General features: G+C 43.6%; 1 long non-coding RNA gene across 1 annotated transcript; it reads right to left on the bottom strand.

Annotated features, from left to right (window-relative positions):
- Window positions 1–7,701: 7,701 nt before the first annotated feature.
- LOC146434796 (uncharacterized) lies at window positions 7,702–12,392 on the bottom strand. Its single transcript, XR_014853290.1, has 3 exons — window positions 12,217–12,392; window positions 10,011–10,119; window positions 7,702–7,798 (listed from the first exon to the last, which is right to left on the bottom strand). It is a non-coding gene; the product is annotated as an uncharacterized LOC146434796 (long non-coding RNA).
- Window positions 12,393–14,351: the final 1,959 nt, after the last annotated feature.

Here is a 14,351-nt window from a genome sequence, read left to right as displayed (position 1 = left end):
CAAATCATTGCAGGATACCATAGCACAGAGCTTTACTACATAAGTCCAGTGGGGTCCAAGATTGCTTTATGCCCTGTGAACTCATGGCAGAGCTGACCATGAAGCAGGATCTGCTTTCCTTGCAATCTGCCCTGAAAATATTTACTTAGCTTGGGATACTGAGGCCATTTGCATTGCCAGAGTGCTACTAGCCTCTTGGGAGACAGCACCTTCTCTTTTCCAAACCACTGTGCCAGTGATGCACTGACCTACAGAAAAGTCCAGCCTGGAAAATCTAGCACTCACCTCCAGCAGACTTTAGGGAAGAAATGGCAAAATGCCACCAAATACCGAGGATCTAAATGAGTTGTGCTCTAAGCAGACCAAGAGAGGGACTTTGCTCTGAAGACATTATAACGATACAGAGAGGATAATTTAATGAAAAAATGGTGGTATCTCCCCAAGAGAAATGCCCCAGTGTTGGAAGAGTGGTGAGAGGAGGTTCTGGAGGTACCTCTCTCTCCATTAGCTTAAACTCAGAGGTCTTTTCCAACCACACCCATCCTGCAGTTCTATAAGGAGTCCACACTACTGGCTTAGGTTAGGCACTTGGTTTGTAGACAGCAAATCCCGTGGCTAAGTGACTTTCATGAGCTCATATGAGATCCCTGGCTGAATCATGAACTGTACCTCTGTTTTTTACCTCTTTTTAAGTCTATCCATCCCTCCCATCATGTGATTTTGCCGGTTTTGTCAAAGTTTCTTGAAAATGAACAAAACTCATCATGTAAAGCCCTATCTCTTTAAGCACTACAGTGTCCCCAAAGGATGAAAGTCAGTCCCACACAAGTGCTAGTACGATGGTTAAATGGCTTGCTGAACTTCTGCTAGTTCTGCTTTCACAGCTGACTTCCAGCTCCAAAAGCTGAGCTCACATAGGTCTGCATTTCTGCTCACAGTGCCAACACTTCGCCTTCTCCTTTTGTTCAAAACCACTGGAAAAGGAGGACTGTTTCTTCATCGGTTATTTGAAACCTTGGTGATTGTATTTTTCATTTCACAAGAGAATGGAGGGGGTGGAGTTTAGACATTGCCTATAGCAAACTAGCAGTATTTCACTATCTCTGCGACGACAGAGTTTCCAAACCTCCATAATCTGCTCATGAAAGAACATAGTGACTGTGAACTTATTTCTTCCAACATCATTTGCTAGCTTTGACCCTAGACCTTCCTCCTGGTATAGGATATTGGCTGAAATCTTGCTGTTGGAATTAATATCTCCTTCTCTCTAACTGAACTCTGGAAGGGAAAACAAGGTTTTACTTACAGGGAATTAAGAGAAGTTTTGCAAAGTACCCAGAAGACAATTCACAAGCCTTTTCTCTAAGCACAGCAGTGTCACTGAAATAGAGATGTATCACGGGATGACTGGTACTCAAAGGATCAGGAAGCATTAAGCACTTTTCCTGTTGGAATCAGTTTTCCCATCTCTATGTTTTACCAGTTTGTCTGGGAGAGGAAAACAGGAGGCAGAAGTGATGTGTATGTAGCCAAGGAGTGACTCATTTTCGGATCTGAGACTATGAATGCCCTTTCTTCTCTCAGCCTCCTGTCTCAGTCAAGGCCACACAATGTCCTCTAGGCTGCTGACAGTTCCTCAGCAGCTGAGTTTCAGTTTATTCCTATAGGCTTTTATGGCTACATATATCATCCTGAGACAATTTAATCTCTAAGTATCATCAAGTTTATTTTCTTTGATCTGACAAATCCAGCCTGGTTTTTTTCTTTTCTTTTTAACAGTCTTTGTGGTTAATCTTTTGCCCACTGTACTGTTGTTGCTCTGCAACTGTAGCAAGTCAGGGAACTCAGCTGCTGATTCTGCAAATATTGTTCTTAATCATTATTTGATGGGTTTTCATCCATAATGACAGCCAAAAACCCATGAGCAGGGATCCTGTTACATCACATGAGTTACCTAAGTTTGAACAGTTGGATTGAAAAAAAACTACACACACGCACACAAAAAAAACCCTACAGCAAGGACCTAAGTGGCTGTAAGAGAAAGTCACTTTTTCACAGCAGCCTCCAACCAGGGAGCTTATGGCCAGCTGGTCAGCTGAATTCCCTTCTTTTCAATGACCCAATTTACTCCTATCACTTGCGAATCAGAGGCATCCTCCGGGATTTGGCAAGAGAAGGGGTGCAAGATTCTTGGTCCAATCCCATCTGATGAACCCATAGCCCACTCTTCATAAGCCCCAGTCCAGCAAAGCCCTTAAGCATATGCAAAAACCCCCTTGACTTCAGTGGAATTTCTCACTGGCTTAACGCTAAGCACATGGCTGCGTTCAGAGCACCGCCTCCGACGGCTCGCTAGCGTGCCCAGGACCTGGTAAGCAGCTGACACATTCCACCCAGCAGCAGTTCTCCACTCCAAAAAGGGATTCCTGTGTCCAGAGACTGGGAGATCCTTCAGCACAAGGAAAGCCTAACTGTTAAATATCCTTTTATTTATTTCTTATCTTTGTGCCCGGTCCTCAGCAATATATTAAACTGTCAGAAAGGTAGAGAGAGGGAGAAAATTCCTGCTTAGTTTGCTGCTTATCAATCACTGAAACAGGCTTCCAAGAGGAGAGGGAGCGTGAGGATCTGAGTAAAACACACCCAAGTAGGTCCACTACATGCGAGGATAATAAGGGTGTTACATGAAGGAGGGAGAAAGAGACTTAACAGCTTGAGGAAAAGATACTGAGTTTAAAGAGAACTGAGAGCAGGAAGGAATCTGCCCCTAGGAAACTTGCCTGACAGGTGAGAAAATTCTGTCAGCAAATGACAAATCCATGGCCAACACTTCATATCTCCTTGCTCCTTTCTTTTAAGAGCAGACATGCTTTCTTCCAGCTGCTTTTCTCCATGCTTTTTCCTTAAGGAAAGGTCCTTTTGGCCCAAAAGAATGATTTGGGCAGAGATTTTCTCACCTGGGAGAGGGGCTTGTCCTTCTCTCCTCTCCCATGGCTGTGTTGGACACAGAAACATCACTCTTTGGAGGCCAGCTACAGAGATGCCTGAGGAAGCATTGCATGGAAATTGCAACTGGGACAGGACGGATGGGGAAGGATTCAGAACTTGCTACAGAGAAAAAGACTGAAAAGTTCTTCCAGCAACACTTTATTTAAAACACTGCTCTGCCTACAACTTAAGCCCATGTCTGTTCTGTTACATTTCCAGTTCCATCTCACCAGTGCACTTAGAAGGATCACACTTACAAGGATCTTTAGTAACCCAGACTAACAAGATTTGTTCAAATGTTTCCCATAGGAGACAGCTGAACCTGGCCAACTTCTATTGATCTTTCACCTGTACCTGTGTCAGAGGACTTAGTAAAATACACTGACTTTGTGTTGCCTTTATTTGTTGACCTCAGTGGATTTCACTGCTACAGCTCTGCTGTCCAAGCCATGTGTGTGCTTTGGCAGAGGGTGAATAACTTCAGAAATGTTGACATTTGCTCCATGTTTCCTTAGCAGGGTTTGGAGTTCAAGGACAATCTTTACTTTTGGAAAGCTGTGGGGAGAAAGCTGTTGACTGAGACATAATGACTCAACAAACAAATGGCTTCAGCTAAAAATGTGAGGTGTACTGAATTCTTCCCCTTACTAGAAGGGCTATGGTATTTCGAAAAGGTAAGAAAGCAGGTAAACTTGTACAGCCCATCCCCACCTTCCGTTTGCTTTGCAGTATTCAAGTTAGAAGTATTTAAAGAACTTTGTGCAGTAAGAGCAGTCACCAGACTTGAATTCTTCAATGCCTTCCTGACTTCCCACTGACCAGTATATCTAGAAATTATTTTTCCTTGTAAAGAAGCATCTGTCATTAGCCACCATTGGCAAAGTTGTGACACAAAAATGGGGGAAGACTCCATTTTGACATGGTGCTTCTACAGACACAGGGAACAGAGATATTGAAGGAAAAGAACACAACTAAGATAGGAAGCATTCACTTAATCCCAGGTCTTCTAGACAAATAAATACAACAGATGTCTTTATGTCATTACATAAGTGTCCTTAAGCGGTTAGCACTCCCCTAGAATTTTGGCTCACATCCGTCCATCCATCCACCAAAAATGCCACACTTTTTTCTCACAGGTCCTGCATAGGTGGTTCAAAAATCCACTTGTTATTAAAAAGGACACTGAAGAGGACTGAGCTACTGCTTGGGTAGATGTCCATGGGAAATGTGTATTTCAGATCCCATCTCAGAATGCTAAATTAAGACTTTCCAGCTGAAGACTGTGGTATATAAAATTTGACAATACAAAGGAGGTGTTTGCCCTGTGTAGGTTACTGGCTACAGCTCACATGATGGACTGAGAGTTGCTGAGAGAAGGTAGGTGTGACAGTTTCTGCCATAAATGTGTGTCTGACTTGGCAGGAAAATAACTTTTTTTTCTGCAGTAAAAGGATATAAAAGAATATTTTGTCATAATCTCTGCACCAGGATGGAAATACATAGAAATATATCCAAATGGAAATTGCAAGCTGCTCAGAGCTGACAAGGAGAATTTTGGAGGAGAAAAATGGTTGTATTGGTTTTTCAATTCCTTATTTCTTCAAATAAAAGCAAGTTGAGAGTGTGCAATGGACTAGTGGAAGATTCAAAAGTGTAATGTTGGGCTTCATAAGAATCCCCTTCTCTGGAAGGAATATTTTTATCTGTCCCACTGACAAAATGGATTAACCAGAAGTAGAATAGTGTGCCTCCTGATAAAAAACCTAAGACAAACATCCTTAGACTTAATGACTTAGCCTTAGATTAGTCTCCCAGGAGAGAAAAAAATACTAGTCCCATTTTCTAAAACATTCTAAGCTACCCATATAGCTGTGATAACTAGTTATTTATCTTTTCAGTGGACAGAGAGAAGAGATGAGAAGATTTATAGCTTTATTACATCTCCACTTTGATATCTGTAATTTCCTAAACATGGTTCTCATGTTGAGTGTTCATCAAAGTAAATAATAATGCATTTTGAAATCATGTAGAAAAATGGATAAATGTTCCATGACCACAGGTCTTCAGGGGATGGCAGAAAGCAGCTTGCTTTCAAGGGCTAGCTACACATATTACAAGTTCAAATGATGCACAAGAGATTTACTTGGTGACTGAGGCTTTTTGTCTTAGCAACTGGTCATGACCAAGACTTCAGTATTCTCAGAAGTGTTCACTATAGAGGATTTATTTGTAAATTTCTTAGGCAAGAAAATTCTGTTCCACAAATTATGAATATCTGCAGCTGTTTTAGAATACTAACTGTTTTTGACTGTTTGGCTAGCCTGACATGAGTGTATGGGAAGCCTTATGAATTTTGCAAGTCTGTGTTGTAAAACAAAAGAAAATAAATGAGAAGTGACTATATTTTGCTCCCACTGCCATCTAATTTAAAAATTCGCTTTAGAAGGGAGAAGAAGATCCTCTAGGGGCACCAGTGCTTCACCTTTGATTATAGCGTACAGCTAGAAAACAAGAAAAGATTACATCTGCTTAAAGCTTAGTATGAAGTGTTCTGAAACAAATTCCGCTTCTAATTTCATCCTATGCTGTATTTTCTCACTCCTAGCCGTAAATGGATTTGACTGGAGGAAAGTTTTACTTCATGGCCAACATCAAACATGGTTGTCCCTAACCACTTTGAGATCTTTGTGGAGAACCTTTCTAAGGAAGGCTGAGCCTCCACAGCTCTCAGGGAAACCCTCAGCACCTCACCACACCACCCCTGTGCTATTTGGTGTCCTCACTGCCAGCAGCATTGAATTTCAGTGGCATGTATGTTTCCACAGGGAGAAACACAAGTAGCAGGTGAACACAAAGCTCATTGAACCTGTCTTCAAATCAGCACACAGATGCAAAACATGACACTGCTTTATTATTTACTAATTATTGTGCACATTCACATAATGGGGAAGAGAAAATCCTCTGTATCTTGGGTGACTGATTAGCCATGAGGAATGAGAAATATAATCCAGATACTACCACCAAAGCAAGAAGAGTAAAATTCTGGAACAGATGGCCTGGAAAGTTTGTGAAATCTCCATCACTGGGGGATTTCGAGAGCAGCCCAGGCAAAGGCTGCTTTCAGTTGAGCTGCCATTGTCATGGGGAAGGTCACTGTAGTGAACTGCCTCTCAGGATCCCTCCCACCTGTTTTCTGTGGCTCCAAAAGTTCCCTGCTCTCTGAAACATTCGAGATGTATTTGCACACAAGACCCGCTGTGTACTGAGGTGCTCCAGAGGTGAGCAGCACATCGAGGAAATGCTTTCTCAACAGATTGCCTTGTCTGCACCTCTGTGCCCAGGAGCTAGAAATGCTCAGGCACCCCGGGGATGCTTTAATAAACACCCTGACCCAAATCTGGTTCAGAAACAGCCTGTTTCTCTTGTAGAGCAGGATGACAGCACAACAGGAGGCCCTCAGCCCTGGGGCTGAACTGCCAGGTCAACATCTCCCGGGCCAGACGTGAGGGAAGAGCAGCTCTCCTGTTGCCCACACCACTGCTGACAGCATTTACCTCCAGCAGCAGCCTCCTGCCCTCCCTGCCTGGCCCAATCCACGCAGCCCCTTCAAGTTTGGAGCTCGACCCCAGGCTCCCCCTGCAAGCAGGGAGAGGCATGTTCTGGAATTGCTCTTTACCGCTGGCTCCTTCGTTCCAGGGCAGAACTCAGGTGGCAGCAGACTCATTTGTTTGCTTGCGTTGAGACGGAGCGGGTGGAAGGGAAGAGATGAGACTGGAGTTACCCAAACTTTTTGTTTTCAGGCAGAACAAGAGCACCCTCTGCAGCTGATTGCCCAGAGAACAGGCAGGCTGGGAACAGGAGGGTGATGCGATGCTTCAGGAGGAGGACTCAGACTGTAAAGCAGAGGCACACATAGCCTTCCAGGTGTCTCCACTGCCAGAGGACATGGGGTTCAGGGAAGGAGGACGATTACTTTGGTTCATTCTAATTCTGACCTGGATGGGCATTTGTACCAGCTTCAAGGGCTGAGAGCAGCCCAAGACTGGGCTGACTTATCAGGTTTTGGAGTGTTTTCAAGGATAAGTGTTAGAGCATCCCAAGGTGGGCTCTCCTACACCCAGAGAATCAGGAAATCATAGGGTTGTCTTGGATGTCATGAGACTTCACAGGAATGCAAAATGGTGTTTAATTTGTTTATTGAACTCTGGGTGCTTTTTTCATTAAATTCGGCCTTTCTGCCTTATTGCAGAAGTTAGAAGAAACTTCAGAAAGTGAAAGCAAAGAACCATGTCTTACGAAAGACACATGATTTTCGAATCTGCAGCTTCATGGTAACAACCAAAAGCTATTAGACTGAGGAATGAGGAACACAGCTATTTGTCTCTCCATCTTCACTTAGGAATATAGTTTTATATCTAAAAATAGATTCATCCTCACTTAGGAATATAGTTTTATATCCTGCTTACATTAAAGAGTAGATTATTTTGTGTTTAGAAACAAAACAAAAGCCCCTCCTCCATCTTTTATCTCACCTTAGAGACAGGTACTTCTCTGCTATAGGTTCACAGATCCCCTGTTGATTGAAGAAAATATTGTGAATTTGACAGCCAGGGCCATACTTGATATCTGCAATAGCACAAGGATGTGAGGGAACCTATTGTGATGCAGAATCCAGATCTCTGCTACAGCAGGTCATCAAATCATATCCTCACCATAAAATTATCCACATCCATCATACAAGAATATCCTAGCTCTGATGAGAGAGCTAAGACTTTTTATTATCCTGGTGTAACCCTTTCTACAGCTTTTCCTGACAACAAGGGAGGATAAAGCAGTTAATAAACAGATTAGGGTCTGGTTTATTAATTAATTATGGGCTAAATATAACTAGAAAAACCTGTTTATTTGGAAGTGGGGGCCAGGGGAGAGAGTTACATCATTTAATATTTCAATCAGAGGCGCTGCAGATATGTATAACACACTACAATAGGAAAGTAGCAGAAGACTTCCTTATTTGTGTTTAAAATACCTCACAGAACAGGTCTCCAAGAAGCTGATGTTCATCTTCCTGATTCAACTCTTGGTACAAGAGAAGGCTGAAAGGAAAATCTCCTACAGAGCCTTAACCTCCTAGAGAGCTTAAATAATGTCTCCTTGGCATGTATATTTATTGAAATGGCTTGGATTTTTATGTTGAATCCCAATAATTAAATTATTTGGGATCAGTGAGGAAAGAAAAATGCACAACAAGTAACTTCTGGCTTGGAGCAGAATTTATATGTTTCTCCATTTTCAACAGCAAAAGAGGTAAAATGGCACTTTCAAAACTCCAGCTCCTCACTATGAAAAGACCAAAGTCATTTTACTTTGTTTTCAAAGACACTCATTCTGTTTTCAAAGACACCCAGCATGTAGCTGATCAGCTACTGCTGCACTAGAGCATCAAAAAGAATCCATGCTCATTGCCAGCAAACACCAGCAACTCATTGTACCTGGTGACTTGGGCAAAATCCCGTAGACATCAACAAGATTTCTTGTGAGAATGTGTATCATTCTCAGGGCTGTTTCTGAGGGGAAAGGAGACGAATGAAATAATAACCAGAAAACCCGTGCCTGTGGATTTTTAGAGCTAGAATTTGATCCAGTTTTTCTCTCTCATTGTAATAGACAATTGCAAATAGACAGACTGTCCCCTGTCTTCTTATTCAAAAGAAATATAAACTGAATTTTGCTTAGAGCTGGGACCTATTTGGCTTATTTGGAGATCTGAACCATATTATAATAACTAGAAATGACACAGCTGAACCCAGGGACTCCAAATTTCTACCCCGTGGAATCAGACCTGACTCATTAGTTGGCTGGTCTCATGTCCAAAATTATGAACAACCCTTGCTCCCTCCCAGCTGAAAGGATAGGTTGACTTGAAATGGACCAGATTCATGAGGTTCCATTGATTTTCCTCCTGCATATCCACATACTCAAACTGCTGGCATGTGTTCTCTCCCAGCTGCAGAACCTCTGCATCTGAGCATGTACTGAAAGGCCCTTATGACTCCTTTTTCACCTCGCCTCTACACATATTTTGCCCTCATGACAGGCCTTGGAAAGATGGATTATGCTCTCTGTAGCACAGTTGCACTTAAAAGAGACTCCTGTGGTAGTGCTGTGACACATGGGAGCATCTGCAGAATATGGCAACATCCCTAAATCCTCTTGAGGCCCCCTTCCTGTAGCTGCTCTCCCACTGCAGTTCCCAGAAACGCAGAAGTCAATCCAGGAGGAACAGAGAAGGTGACCTGGGGACAGTCTCCTGCTTGCTCAGGCAAAACCACCAGATTTTCTGAAAGGACAAAATGCCTGGTGCTGCTGAGAGAGTCAGGAGGTCGCTACCATTTGTGTGCCACAGGAAAAGTGCCCTGAGATTTTTTCAGTGCTGCAGAAAGCCTGGACCTGTTTTGATCAAGCCAGGTTCATCAGTGCCCTGCTCATCTCTTGCATATACCTAGAGCTGCTTGCCCCTAGTTAGTTTACTATGCAACTTAACCCTTAAGTTGGTGCTCTGGTCACAACCCCAGGCAGGACAAAGCCTCTCATCCCAACAGGGAGCAGCTCAGACAATCCAAGCAGAGAAAGTGCCCCTCAAACCACAAGGATCTGACTGTTCTTTTGATTTAAATTCTGTGTTCTTTTTGCATAATACCTCATTTTACATTTCAAAAGGCAAGCCCTAGCCTTTCTTCTTGCAGGTAATTAGCTGGAAAAATGCCAATAGGTCCCAGTGTCTTTTCAAGGCCCAAAAGGAGTCATGATATTCCTGATCCAGCTCTCTGTACCTCCTCATTAACCTTGACCACTTTATAGGGCAAGTTCTCCTCAATGCATGCTTTAAATTCCTAATTTGGAGCTCATGCACAGGTGATGCTCTACCCACCATTAGGTGGAGGAGCAGTTTCAAGGAAAGCCATAGAATCCCAATGCCACCATTCTCTAGACAAGGTGAAACAGCAGTCCTGAATGCTCACCCACAAAATGTCATCTGCAGACACCAAGCATTGTCCATCTGAGCTTCAGCACTTGCTTTCAAAAAGGCCTGAGATTATGGTGCTGCCTGTGTAGCCTCAAAGGTGGCTGCTGGGAGGAGAGAAAACAGTCCAAAATCATGGGTGGCTATGGTTAAACAGTAGCTACATGAACCTCAGTTGCAATGAGAGGGGATTATAAATTGAAGAGAAATAGAATCCTTCCCAAGAGAAAACATGATATTCCACCCATCTCTAGGCTGTGCCTAATTGACAAGGATAGTTAGGAATAATTACCTTCAATTTTCAAAAGAAGGGAGAAAAACAGGGAGGTTAAGATTTTTGCCCAAGGGCACTTATATTGCATAGTGTTTCAAAGACCAGCATTTTGAGTTTGGACTCCAAAGCACTTGTTTCAAAACTGGCATTAGAAAGGGTTTTCAGACAAGTACCTTTAGTCAACCAGAGAACATTGCAGCCCAGAAAACCAGCCCAGGCTTTCTCACTCCTGAGAAACAGTACAATCCTTCAGGCCAACCAGATCTTCTCCGAGATGACTAATGTTGGGCACAATTGAACAACTAGCATTGTTTAATCTCTACTAAAAGTACAGGTGATAAAAAGTAAGTAAATTCCCTGTTTTACATTTTATGTAATTCTGATAACTTTGAAGCAATAAGTAGCACAATTAGATGTGCGTTTTGCATACACACTTGCTTGTCTGCACAGAGAGAAACTGGTTCCAGGCTAATGCCGCCAACACTACTGGGCCATCAGTGTTTGAGCAGGATGCAGTGTGGCTCAGATTCAGATAATATGTCTAACTTCTGTACAAATGTTTTCTTTCATATGTCCACATCCAAACAGCAGCACTGCCAGCTCACTGCAGCTCTGCTGTCCACAACCTAATGTGTCTCCTGGTCACCCAAGGCAAGAGACCTCTCTTTCACTCCAAAGCCAACATACATGCTTCAAAATTTTGCCCTAATTTCCTTAATCAAACTGGTGATGCGATTTGGTTTCTTCACTCTGAAGTCCCTCCTGTCATGGCCACATGCTCCTCATTTTGCATGACATTTTTGCTTGCACAAACAATCCTTTGTACGTGCAAAATCTCGCATTTGTGCTTGCCAGTCAAGCAAGCCATTGTCCGTTCAGCCTGTCTTTGTGCCTGCAAAAATTCTAGGGCAAATGCAAAGGCTGAACAGAAGAGCCTTTTGGACTCCCAATTTTCTAAGCAGCCAAAGCCAAATGCATTTCTAAGTCACAGTGACCTCATCACAGTCAATGCAAGCACGCATCCATGCATCCATCCTTCCATCCCAGCACGAAGGCTGAAGCCCTGGCCCTCTCCAAGCTGATGGAAGCCCTGCCTCTGATTTCTGAGGGATGCCTGAACTTCCCTTGTGTGGGTTTTTGTTTTCAAGTCTCACTTTAGCAGAAACGATGCTCCTCAGTTGCATGTCCTCTGCCACTTGCAGCAGTGGAAGCAGCCACATGACCCAAATAATTAAGGCACCGAGTGCTCCGACCGGCTCACTCCCGCATTCTGTTTGGTCACAAAAGAGCAGTCATGGACCGCTTCAACCGAAAACAGACCTGAACACAGAGACTCCATTGTCCCCAGGCCAGAAGAGATGGCTGCTGGGAAGAATTTGAAAGGCATAGGTTTCAGTATATATGTTGCTTTTCCATGAAACTATATACACTTTTGCAAATTATAAGCCGTTTCCTGTCTATGTTCCAGCACTTTGGGCTCAAATTAAAATCTCCTTAAAATTGGACCAGCAGGAGGGGGAAGAAGGAGGAGGTGTTTGCTGGAGTTCTTGAGCAAATGGGAGGAATTTAAGGTCTTGTCCTCTGTAATTCCTCCCCTATAAAGGAATGTACTTCACCAGGTTGCCACATACTGAAATAAACTTGGCAGCAGTGAGAGAAGCAATGTTTTCCTTCAGGTTTTTAATGCTTTTGGCTTGAATTGCATTCTCATTGCTTCTTCCTACTGCATTCTCCTGCCTTTCCATCCAGGTGCCACTTAACACACTGGCCATTTTGCCAAAGGGACATAGCAATAAAAGAAACCATTCCACCAGGCTGTGATGTTTTCCTTCCCCTTTGCCACTGGCGACCAGCAGACCTCCAGGCACCAGGCACTGGCCAAGGGATAGGTAATGTTTTATATGCCCCTTGCATGAGTTTGCTTGCATACCAATTACAGCCTGGCATGCCTCTGCCCTGCCAAGGGCTGAGAACATCTGGAAGCATTCACAGTCCAAGCACAATCTGGCCCAAGTCCCAAACTGGAGGGAAAACAAACCAGGGAGCCCGGGAAGTCATCAGAGCGAGGTTCACTGAGGCACACCAAGGACCTGCCTCTGATGTTCCTTCTCTTTCTGCTCTGTGATGGGAGTGCTACGAGATGAAGAGATCCACCTGTCTGCTGACTCCATGCTGTGCCTCTGTGACATCACCAGGGACACTATCATCCATGCAATGGATCTCTCTTGTGGACTACTTTCCTTCTGTCTTCAAGAAGGACTCAGTGTCCTGGTCTCAAACTCCATATTCAAATATTTCAAGACTTGATCTTTTCCAGCCTTGTGAAACTGGTCTCCTGTTCCCGAGGATCAGATTTTCCAGTGCATCCTGTGTGCCTTGAGAAAACACTCAGCCCCACAGCAACATGGAAAGGCACTTCAGCTCCCAGGGAAGGGCTGTTCACTCTAGCACCAGTGTTCACTCATGGCCCATTTTCAGGCACCTCTTTCAGCCAGTGGAAATAGTTCAGCACCTGCCAGAGGACAATTCAGGCCACGCACTTTACACGCTGACAACAGTGTGGCATCCTGAGACACTGGTCTGCCTTTGCTGACGTTGCTCTGGAGGGATGGACATCACTTCCCCAGCTGATGCTGCAGCAGTGACTGGAGCATGGAGCAGAGGCAGAGAGATCAGTGCCAGCTGGCTGAGGCAACACAGAGCTCAGCATAACCCACCCTACTTCTGAGGTGGGTTTTCTAGGCTATGGTCAGTTCCATGCTGGCCTGTCTTGATTAATACTGGTGATTAATCCACTGGTGATTAATACAGGTGATCCAAATACCTGATTTAAAAGCTGAAACTCAAAAAAGTGAGGAAACTGAAGAGAATGGTTTGGTGTAGAAGAAAACATGGACTGGCCTTCATGATTTTTTCCTGACAGTTGTGTTCATAATAAAAGATGATGCCATGCCAGAGGCATGGAAGGACCAAACATGTGCATGATTTATTGTCCAACGTAAGTTCTCCATTCAGATTTTCATCCAAAATTACAGGAAGCAGGAACAGTCTTTCTAGGTGTATCCTTGGAAGAATACTGTAGGAAAAAAATGTGTAGAAAGTTTTGGACTATTTTCTTTGGCTTCTGTTCTGTTCCACGTACACAGAAAGGGAAAGAGATAAAGACAGGAAGTAGGCCATCAATATGTGGGTTTGCTGCTCTAATTGAAGTAGCAGAGACCCACAAGGCATGCAGCACAACTGTGGTCTGATTCCACCTCAGCTTTCTGGATTACATTCACCTGCCACAGACCATTCCTTCATTTGCAGATGGCTCAGAGTAAAGTACATATCAGAGGAATGGCAGCAGAATGTATGTCCTAATCTGGAGTAGGGAGAGAAGACAGATATTGCAGTGCCTGGTGCCTACAGCTCATGCTCCCACAGGATGCTGGCCTTGGTAACTCCAAATTTTAAGCAAGATCCTTGGCTTTTCAACATGATGGGAACAGCAATCTCTGTTTCTTTCAGCCATGGGGGTCAGGGGTGACTCTGCCAGCTCTGTTTGACATTTGCTAATTTACTCAATTCCCCCCTTACACGCTCTTGTTCACACCTGAATATTGTTCCTTACTCTTTTGACATACCTGCAACTTTAAAGGCAGAGCAGATGGTTGCTATCATGAATCCATCCCTGAAGAGAACCAAGGAAAGAAACAAGAAATCTGGTGGGGAAAGCATGGTATACCAAGAATAAATGGGGTAAAAAGTTCTCCACCAGGACACAGGTATCCTGGTAGACAAGGACATATATTAATTTCAGACAATATAAATCAGGATTCTGTTGTGGCTTCAAGTTTTATGGAGTGGATTTCATGGCAATAGAGAAGCTTGTATTGTGGGAGACCAAGACAAGTCCATTCATGAGGTCAGCACAAGTAGATACAGAACTAGAAAAAATATGATTTTCCTTCCTGTTCTCTCAGCTCACTTCAGCTCTGCTGCTAAGGTTAAACAACACTGAGAATAAAGAAATTCCTTCATTTTTTTCCAACTTCAGCTGGAAGGCTCTCGGATCTCAACTTA

Source organism: Lichenostomus cassidix, chromosome 7 (assembly GCF_008360975.1).
Source record: "Lichenostomus cassidix isolate B80296 chromosome 7, HeHo_3.0, whole genome shotgun sequence".
NCBI classification, from domain to species: Eukaryota; Metazoa; Chordata; class Aves; order Passeriformes; family Meliphagidae; genus Lichenostomus; species Lichenostomus cassidix.
The sequence above is the reverse complement of the archived record's forward strand: the minus strand, read 5'-3'. Positions and strand labels throughout refer to the sequence as shown.